The sequence below is a fragment of the Ixodes scapularis genome, unplaced genomic scaffold, assembly GCF_016920785.2.
Source record: "Ixodes scapularis isolate PalLabHiFi unplaced genomic scaffold, ASM1692078v2 PGA_scaffold44__24_contigs__length_19508400, whole genome shotgun sequence".
NCBI classification, from domain to species: domain Eukaryota; kingdom Metazoa; phylum Arthropoda; class Arachnida; order Ixodida; family Ixodidae; genus Ixodes; species Ixodes scapularis.
The window spans coordinates 19,382,237-19,392,813 of record NW_024609873.1 but is presented as its reverse complement, the minus strand read 5'-3'; the positions used below and the strand labels follow the sequence as shown (position 1 = coordinate 19,392,813).

The following is a 10,577-nucleotide window of genomic DNA, read 5'->3' as shown; positions in this document are numbered from 1 at the left end:
CGCCCCATTAAACGTTCAGTTTACTCAGTCATTCGCCGCCTCATCACTTGTCATTCGCGACATCTTGGTGGAGGTGCGCAGTCACCGGCCGCAGTGGAGGATACCATAGGCAAGCATACCATTGCCTAGAGACATACATATCATCGACGTTTTGATGGTTTGGGCACGGTTAGACGGAACGCGCGATCACCGAATAATCTTTAAAAAGAGCGTATTCGCGACTCCAGCGACCTATAGGGGGCGCCCCCAACAAACAAACATGGCGGCTGAGTCCAGGTCGCGGCGGCTCGGCCGGGCCACCTGAACAGGTGGCGCGTTCAATTTAACAGATTTTCTTTTGTTTAATGCCCAGTTTTATAGGTATTTGAACTGAGACGGTTAAGTGTATCCGGTGCAGATAAACTTGCAAAGCATAGTTTTGTTTTGCCGGTGTTTTTTTGTTCTTTTCGTGTCAAACTTTCGTTTCGGAGATTTCGTTCAAAACCGAAACTATGGGCTCCGGAGAGACGGTAATATACTAATCAGTTTTGATCATCTAAGGAAAGCGGCGATGACTATAGAATTGTTCCACAGAGAGTAACTTTTCAGCTAACTCGCATGCCTCGACCATGCGACTTATCTGTCCGCGAAATCGAGCTTTTGTGCGTATCCGCGTTTACGAAACAGCTCCAGTCGTCTGCTCGGCCAACAACACAGGCTGCAGGAAAATTACGAAAATTAAGCAACCGCTTCTTGAGCCAAGGACCATGTTAACCCGCCGGCGCCTTACTAAGCAGCTGATACTCGTATTTCAATTCAGGTTTTAGTAGCAATCGAGAACTCATTTTGACGAGCGGGTTATGTATTGTATTACGTACTATGGGGGTCCCACTAAAGCTATATTAGTATATTCTTCGGGTTGAAATGTGAGCTTAGTTGACTAGCTATTAGGTGAGCTGCTGAATAAAAGTATATTTGACAGACGGAGACATACTACTTAAACTTAACCAAATGGTTCTATAGCCGGCAGCACGGGGACAAACTGAAAAGAGTGTTCATTGAAGATCCGCGCAAAACCTCTCGGCATTGAACGGAGAAAATTAGTATTTCTTTGTGGCCGGTCAACCTGACCAATGTAGACGTATATTGTTGCTGGGTTCGACGTCCTCGTAATACAAATATTGGAGGCGCGATAGGTCAAAATGCCGTGACAGCATCTAACGTTGCGAGACTTGTCTCCCACCTTTTGAAAACAGATAATTTCCCTCATTCATCATTTGCAGTGAGCACGTTTTCCTGAATCAAGTAATTGCGAAATCAGCCCAAGTCCTTCATTGTGGTCCAGAGGCTTTTTCGGCGAAAAGCAGCCAAGATGAATAGCCAACGCACCGACCGGCGTGGGTGGCTCAAACTTGAAGCTAACCGAACACAACCAAACTCAAGAAAAGCAGCTATCAAACCTTCCCATTCACTTGACTGCAACATTGATGTTCCCTCCAGTATCAGCTACCAAGTAGTCGTCACTTTGAATGTGATTCGAGACAGACAAGAAATCAAAAAGTTTTCCGTGATTCCTCCCCATCCAAGAAATCGAAAGCACGCGACCGTGTGCTGTGGAGTAAACGGGCTTTCAAACACGTAATAGAAGAAAACAATCTACTGAGCCTTCACCACACTAGTGATCACTCAGGTAAACTCAAGAAATATTCGGACCTTCGTCAAATTACATCGTTCGCCACGGCGCCGACAACACGTTTCCGCGAAAGCTACCAGAGACGCGGAGGGGCGCGGAGCGACCTGGACCGGCTGGTTCCCGGTTTTCCCGCTTGGCGACGTCCGTTTTGCTGGAGTCGCGAATAACGCATTACGAGAAATCTTACACCCTAATACTTAATTCACACTGGCGATCAGACCGCTACATGCATATTGAATATTATTACATGGCGAAACTTTTACTTTTATAAAATTTTCACATGTACCAACTATCAAAACGTAGGTGTATCTATGAAATATATCATATAAACATGCATTTTTTTTATGTAAAGGAATATTGAAGTTTACTCGTACACCTCCGAATCACTTGCTGCCCATCTACTCGCAACAAGCACTCGGGACGTAAAATGTTGTGTACGAGAGTGAACGATGCTCCCTACTTCATGACGTGTTGTTTAGTGAGAGTGAGCTCAATAAATTAAAACAGTGCGCAAAAATACAGGGACAAGGAAACCACCCTAAATGCAGAAACCGAACTAAATCTAAGATTCTAAAGTTGTTTCCTGTTTGAGCCTTTTTTTTTTTAATAAATGTTTAGTTGATAGTTAAGCGCTCGTCCTGGCGTAATTTTCTATTTGTTTCTGTCTTCTCAAGCGCTGCTTTTAATTAAATAGGTCATGAACGAACTTCTCCGCATTGCTACCTTAATGATATATATATATATATATATATATATATATATATATATATATATATATATATATATATATATATATAGTAACCATCCCTGGTTTTAAAATTGCGTCTGGTTGATTGCGTCTAGCTGTTTGCTGGATGTGATAGAGGTTGGGGGAATTGGTGATTGGCTGTGGGGTACCGCGGCGGAATTTCCCTACGAGGAAATTCCGCCGCGGTACATGTTTTTGGTTTTCGACTGCGACGGAAGTGGGTCCGAGGAATTCGACGCGAACGCTGGATCCTAGCGTGCACGTCGTGCTAGAAAACAACTTACACCTTGTTATCAAAATAGAATTTCCCACACCATTGTTTTGATGTGGCATCGGGGTCCAGAGGTCGCCGGATCGCGCATGAAGCCCCAAGGAAGGTCCCCTAGTAGGCGATGCCGGCGGATTGAATGCGAACGGAGAATCATCTCAAATCTCGTACTCGAAATATTAAAATATTTTTTCTTCGTTGATCACTCGTAGTCCATTATTTTCCAGGGACAATCGCAGCGCCCTTCTGACTGCTTTTAAAGCTGAGCGAAACTGGCTCAAGCTGCTTATGTGCTGATGTCTATAACATCTAACGTAACAACAAGATGGCGGATCAGTAAAGTTGCACCCTAGTTTCGGTTTTTGTTAGGTCGTATTTCTACGATGAAAAATTGTTTAAAAAGATTTTGGGAAAAAAAGCTAAACAAATTTTCTTTCAAAAATTGCGTTTAGTTCAAAAATATAAATATTTTCGAGTTTGAGATTACGATCGTTTTCAGCTCAGTCAGTGTTCCTGAAATGCAAGGTATTATTTTGTTTTTCGATATTATGCGTAGTTTCACAAATATCACGGCTCAAAGTTTTGTTTCGGGCGACTACGGCAAAAATGAGACTATCTGCTATAGAAGGATGGCAACAATGATGATAGCTGTACGGCCGCGACGTCACGTCACGGTGATGCTGCGTTGCGCGTCGCCCAGTGCTGCTTGACTAAAAGCTAACACGCTTGCCGCCTGCTAATGAATAGCTGGTCATATCTTTAAAATCAGTTTTCGTGGAGTACCGCGGCTTTACTTTTTAGGTAATATTTCGGCTGTGATCATATCTCGTGCCACAAAAGCGATACAGTCATTTATTTTCGTTTTCGACCGGAGTTGTGCAGTTTCACGCACATGTGATGATGAAAACGGTAGGATCCGCTTCGCGATTGAGATTGGAGCGCCAGGGTGAATGCAGCATATAACCCCGTCATTGTTACCTAAATCTCCCGACACGTAGGTTCGTGAACAGCACGCATTCAATACAGATCATGATACGCTGACGATGTTCGGACCTGTTTATAACCGACAGCGTATTTCTCTGTACGCTCCTCCAGCAAAACGAACAATGAATCGATCGACGACCTCCTTTTCCCGTGGCCATCGTGCGAGAGATACCTCTTCAAGATGTCCTAGCGGACCGCGGAATCACAGAGCTGTCAGATCGACACCCCAGGGAGCGGAGAACGGCTCTTTTCGTTGCGTCGTCTGCCCGTCGTCAGTTGAGTCCCACGAATTGGGAGCTCGTCACGCGCCACGGAAACCAAGTTTCAGACGAAGCGACGAACGTGTCGTTCCCTGGGGCGAACCTCGCTTTTTTCGTTGGGGAATCGATGTTGCCCTTTTCGCAACCGGCACCAGTTCGAGGGGAAGCACGTGCGTGAGGGCAGTTTTGATCAGAGATGCGACGATGTGGAAAGTGGAAGCCCCCAAGGAAAAGCTGTTGATGCGTGTTAAGCGTCGTGAGGCGCATTCGATGCGTGCCAGGGCGGCGACCCCTCCTCACGTAGCCTGGTAGCCCTCATTCCCGTGTACCGTGTGCATGGGCTTCAGTTTGATCATGCGCTACGCGGCTGAAGTTAAACACAGTGAGTACACCTGCAGCCCCGAAAAAGAATCGACGGTAGCAAGATAGACCGCACTTGTTTGCTACATCTTTTTTTCAAAATCATTCAGAAAATATTCCATTTTTTTCTTCATACTTCTTATCTTTAATTTACCTTATCATTTTTTTTTACGCTAGTTGACTTCTTTAATGATCGAGAGAGGCAACTTCTGGAAATTGCGTGAACATCAATTTGAATCTGTTGTTGCAATAAATAATATAATAAAGTTTCTTTTGTTGTTTTTGCGATGACTTTAACTGTTTTCGTGGTTCTTTATGGTTCAAGGGATCTGTGGTTAAAGCTTAAGGTAGGCAAATGTTCAAGCCCAGCAAGACTATTAGCTTCCGCTCCAAACGTTTGCTAATTCGCTTTTTATGAGAGATATACTATGGTGAGAACGTTAGACCATTACTTTTAGAGAGTACGCAACGCAGAAAGACAATATAAATAAACGCCACGCACATCATTTCTGTCCCACAACCGTGTGGCAGGAAAGGCTTTTTTTTTTTTTTTACTTTTGGCTTAGAATATTTTTGTGCGCGAGCATGGATCGAGCGCCGAAAAGAGACCGCACTAGAAGCTGATGTGACATCAATGCAAGCCACGATGGGCAACGCGCGGAGCTCCCAAGTTGCCCCATAGATGGCACAAAGAGCGCTAGGTTGCTCACGTAGATGGCACCAAGCGCATTAGGTGATGCAGTTTATCTAGGAGCAGCAAGTCGGGGTCACGCTGTTTATACACTGTACAAAAGATAGACTGAGTACAGATTCAAACGCGTGTCACTGCGACATCCGTGCTTCGAGTGCCGCATAGCCACGAGTCCAATGAAAAACATGGCCCGCGGCATTCGAGCCACGGATATTGCGGTGACTCATGTTTTCAGACTGTCTTTTGTATGATATATGAGCATTATGGCCTAAAGAAACTGGATCGTGGGAAAGTAGCGCCAAGCTCCCCGCATGGCCACCATTTTGGCTCATGAAATGAACACTTTCTCCTTGACTTTTCCAAATTTGGTCAGCCGACCTAAATTAGCTGGTGCCGGGTAGCTTTATATTCATTGCGCACCATACTTGAGCGTAGAGTTCGCCGCGCATGCTCAAAACGGTACCCCACTTATCTTCCGAGAAGATTCACAATCTTCGTGGTGTGAAGTGCATGTTCCTGAAGCGTTGTGGAAGCTCATCGTGAACTCGCACTTTGCACCAGCGGGCACTACTATGGTCACCTGTGAATACCACCTTTAGAGAGTTTTCACTGGCGGCCATAGCTGTGTGCGCGACAGCTGACCGCGTGCTGATGGCGAGCCTCCACAGTTCTTTTTCAGCGTGCATACCACACCCTCAAGAATGCCGGTCTTAGCAGCCTAATAATGTGGGCTCGTTCTGAGTATGCGCTCTAAACAGCACCCACAAATATGGCGCCCAGTGAATACTCCTTAGAGAGACGTTTCTTGTATTCTCACCACTCGGTGCGAAGCTCAGTAGGGGCCCTTTTGTTTCCCTCACTCTAAAGCTCATTTGTGTTTTAAAAGTAGCGAATGGAGCGTCGGTGCAAGAGGCACGTACGTGCAACGTGCAGTCCTTGGGAAGATCATGGCGGCACTGCGCAGCACTGTGGTAGATTTCAGATGCCATGTTCTTCCAAGAAGTGTCGTGCGGCACGTGCCTCGAGCATTTCCACAACAATGAATGGCGCCACTTTTTCCAGAATAGAGGGGCTTTACCCCACTCTGGGTTGTGCACGTTCTACGCGCGCGGTTATGTTTTATTTCCATAATGCATAAAAGCTTGGTATTGCATGTGCTTCCACAACCAGAGGAAGTCAAATAGACCCTTTCCGAAATTCAGTCTGGACACTTTGATCGCTATCATCATTTGTGGAACGGCATCTGTGCCATACCAATGGCGGCCTTCTAGTGACTGATAAAGGAAGACGTTGAAGATGCTCCTAAGCGGATCTTGCGAGGCCTGTACAATCGGGCGGTCAGTACGACGCGACGTAGGAATGGATCACAAGAGCTGCGTAAGCGTTTATTTCTAATAACTCAGATTCAGTCAATCTGTGGGCGGAACACAATCGGCTTTAAAGCACTTTGGTGTATACAATTTTCGGCATCTGAGTGCGTTGGAGCTTTGTTCTGAATGCAGGCTCTTGGTCACCATCGAACTGAAAGTTATTGAGAAAGGACTCACACTGGACAATTCCTCGCATGCCATTGACTTGCGAAAGTGACGGTGCCGATACAAGTTCATTTCCCCCATTGATATGACAAAACCTGAACTGCTTTACAAACCACCAGATGGCACTGAATTTCGGAAAGGGTCTATTATCCTCACTCTGGGTTGTAAAAAAATTCCACCAGCCGGCGATACCCAAACTTCTCGCCGCGAATACCGAGAGTTTGCTACCAACACACCGGCGAAACAAGCGTTAATCCTCGTACCACCACCACATGCGGTGTCGGTGCTTGGAGGCATTGAAAAATATTTTTTTTTTTTCTGTTTTGAAACGCACAAGAAGAACAATATAGTTGTAAGAGATCTGTGCAGATGGGCATTATTGGTGATCTGATTACCTACACAGTGCCAAAGCCGCTTAAATCGGCGAGGAACGCCTTCAGTACGATGATACTCCATGATTATCTTGGTGCGAGTGGATTAGAACGACCCCCACGGAGTTTCGAGGTTTGAAAAGGCCGAAATGGCGATTGCCATAGTAACTGAGACCGATTAGTCAATCGCCTTGCACGGTTTTGGTCGTCTGTATGTTAGTATTTGCTTGTGTTAAGCCTGCAGGCAGGGAAGGCAATGGCGATACTTTTCCTGGATTCAGCGACTTTATAGTTTTACCCAGGACGAAGCGCACACCATGCCCTCAGGGCAGTCGTGCAGCGGAGCAATTTGGCATCGCCGGTCAGAAAATAAAATACGTTTCGAAGCAAAGCTAACATGAGGACGAGAGTTGAGCGCTTTCTGGGCGGTGCATGCAGACCTGTCACGTATTGTGTCGGTTATGGCCAAGCTACCATATCTATAGACACGAATACTGCAAAGAAACGTGTCTAGTTGTAACAACAAAATACAAAACACGGATAAATTCATCGCGTAACTTGCATTCTAATAGGTATAACCATTGCCTCCTCTTTACTCATAAAGCCTGGCAGTTCGGCGATGGAGCCACAGAGTGTCTGCGGTCGCAGATTTGCAACACGAGGATCTGGTAGCAAAGAGCATTTCTAGTATTCGGCGTACAGCTTCTGCTGTGGCGAGGACCCGAAACATAATTTTCAAACCCGACAAGAAAGGAAGCGGGAGCGCGAGGAACGTGAGGAGCACGAGCGGACATTCCATCGCTCGGGACAAGTGTGTTTAGGCGTTAAGCCGCAGCGGGGCGCCCGTCACATGCCTCTCCTAGGGTGCCTAGATGTCTGTCTGTCTCAGGGTGAAGACATCCATTGTTGTCCGGAATGTGCCAGCGCGTGACGCTCTCGCGCACTCGGTGCGTGACTTGGGCGGTAAGATGGCGTCTATGCATCAGCCAGAGCTACGCGCTCGAGCTGAGTGACACCGGATTGCGCGCACTTCAAAATGCATAGAAGGAACGATTGGGCGGAAAAATGGCTGAGATGTCACCACTCAAGCAAAAGCGCGCGTGTGTATGAAGGCACTCTAGCCTCTCCTAGAGTGCCTTCATACACATGCGCGCTTTTGCTTGAGTGGTGACATCTCAGCCATTTTCACGCCCAATCGTTTTTTATGCATTTTGAAGTGCGCGCAATACGGTGTTACTCAGCTCGAGCGCGCAGCTTTGGCTAATGCATAGACGCCATTTTATCGCGCAAGTCACGCACCGAGTGCGCGAGAGTGTCACGCGCTGGCACATTCAGTGCAACAATGGATGTCTTCACACTGAGACAGACAGACATGTAGGCACCCTAGCCTCTCCTCTCATCCGCTGTCTGCCGCACTACCTTTTGACTTTCGGCGGCCGCGTCTCGTGGCGATCTGCCAGGCTTTGTCAGCATAGAGGAGGCTATGCTATAAGAATCTTTCTGGAGGCGAGCTTTCCAGTCCTTAAACAAATAACAGATAAGACAACAAAATTGAAAAATATAACCGCTTCTTTATGTAATTCTAATCACTAGCAAAATTTCAAAGCAAACACTCATCGAACATTGAAAAAAATGTAAAATTGAACCTAGCGGTTCAATTTTACATTAAGGCACTTTTATTAATTATGAATTAGTTTTTTTAATTATATCTATAATAACCACATAATTATATTTGTTGGAATGGTAATACATTTGTAGAGGCGTACGGGTCCAATATATACTTCGGTCCAAGTGTACTCGCACACACCTCCACAGATTCAGAAGCTTCTTGATCGCGGTGATCGCGATCGCGGTGATCGCGAGGATAAAAGGGACTGTTTCTTTCAGTCTTGCCTTCGCAAAGGTTGCTGACGGAACTGTGGGATCGAAACCACCCGTTTCACGGCAGTCGAGCGTGGCTCCTGGATTGGACACGATAAGTGCGTGAGCACTCAACTTCGGCTCGTGACAATCAATGCCTCGGCGGACACTCGGGTAGTGGCTCGTGTCCAACCACTGCGGTGATGAGAACAGCCGAACTCTAACAGTGCCTGGAGCTCAGCAGGCGTTTTTTACTTTGCCAACCCCAGCGTGTGGCTGTGATTAACGTTAACGACATAGGATAGGCACCAGACCACTTGGCCGCGTCTTCTTGCTCGAAGTTAAAAAAATAAGAATTCCGTTTTTTTAAACTGTTAATTATAGCTCAAAAAAAAAGAAAAAAAAAAAAAAAAAAAACTAAGGCAAGTTTCTTGCGGTTATTAACCTTGGGGAGTAATTCTCAGTAACATTTAGCGAAAGTAGAAAAATCGTCTCATGTCCTTTTTAAAACACTTGTGCAACATAACACAAGAAAGCAAGAGCCATAGATATAACTAAGTTATAACGTAATATCTTGTTTAATAAGAATTCAATGATAGTTAGATTATTTTACAAACGTAAACATGCGGGATAGTTTCACTTTTATTATATATATTTTCTCGATTTTTAGCTCCTTTAGTGTATTTGTAGAAAAGTATGATCTAGATATTTGTAAAAAATTTTAAATGTACAAAATATAGATTTAGTTAATTTCCGCAATATTTGACTCACAGTCACAGATATATGAAACTTTAACAATAGCGAAAACACTCCGGATATTTGTCGGCAAGCAAGCGACACTTTAGACTTGAGCATAAGCTCCCTTAATGAGTGCATTGAATGAAAATTGTATTTTATAAGGTTGAAAATAACTGCGGACCATGGCAGTGTAATTCCCACTACGCTAGTCATTGCTCTGCTGCGCGGGCGAAAAAGACGTTTTCTGTTTGGTGTTGATCTCAGTCCCGTGGGTTCCGCATGTGGTATGCGGGACAAAAAATCATAAATAATTTAAACCTGGAATATCCGAGATAGTATAGGTGAGGCAGACAAGGATTGTGTGACAATCACGAATTTTTCGTAAACACCCTTCAGCGGTGTGAAAAGATCAAAACAATGTGTTACCGCATACCAGAAGCGACGACATTTAAGATGGCTGCGTCCCAAAGTGGCCTGGCTGATTCTAGATATGAATTTTTAAAGCCTTAATTTGAAAAAGAATGATATCCTAGATTAAAAAACAAAAACAATGGCGGGTACATTATACAAACACCATAGAACAAGCACCCGAGAGTCATTCCTGCCGGGGGTCGAACCCGGGGCCTTTGGATTAGAAGTCCAACGCGCTATCCACTGCGCCACAGGAACCGGTACGAACGGCGCAATTGGAAACATGGAGAAAAAAGAAAACTATACGAGTCTTTATCAGTTGCCTCGTGGTTTTTGGCGCTCACTTTGTCAAGATGCCAGCTGATAAAGTGTAGGTCTCAATAGCGTGTCCCAATATTTCAAGTTGATTTGCACCGTGTCCTCTCATAAAAATGAGCCGCTAACCTCATGGACGTGCTGCGCTGCAGTGTTTCATCTGGGGACGGGAACACAGCTCTGTGGCTTTGAATAGCAAACTGAATACTCCGTTTCGTACCGATGATCCGATCGAAGCTGACGCTACAGGATCCCATGGAGTCAATCATTCTGTGTCAAAGGTGCAATCTCATGGCGGTCGACGTCTTCGCACGTTTGCTATCAAACACTACACCAATTACCCATAGTGAAGGCGCGGTAATCC

At 45.4% G+C, this 10,577-nt stretch overlaps 1 non-coding gene across 1 annotated transcript; it reads right to left on the bottom strand.

The window, feature by feature from the left end:
- Positions 1-10,083: 10,083 nt before the first annotated feature.
- Trnar-ucu lies at positions 10,084-10,156 on the bottom strand. Its single transcript has one exon. It is a non-coding gene; the product is annotated as a tRNA-Arg (tRNA).
- Between the last annotated feature and the right edge of the window lie 421 nt (positions 10,157-10,577).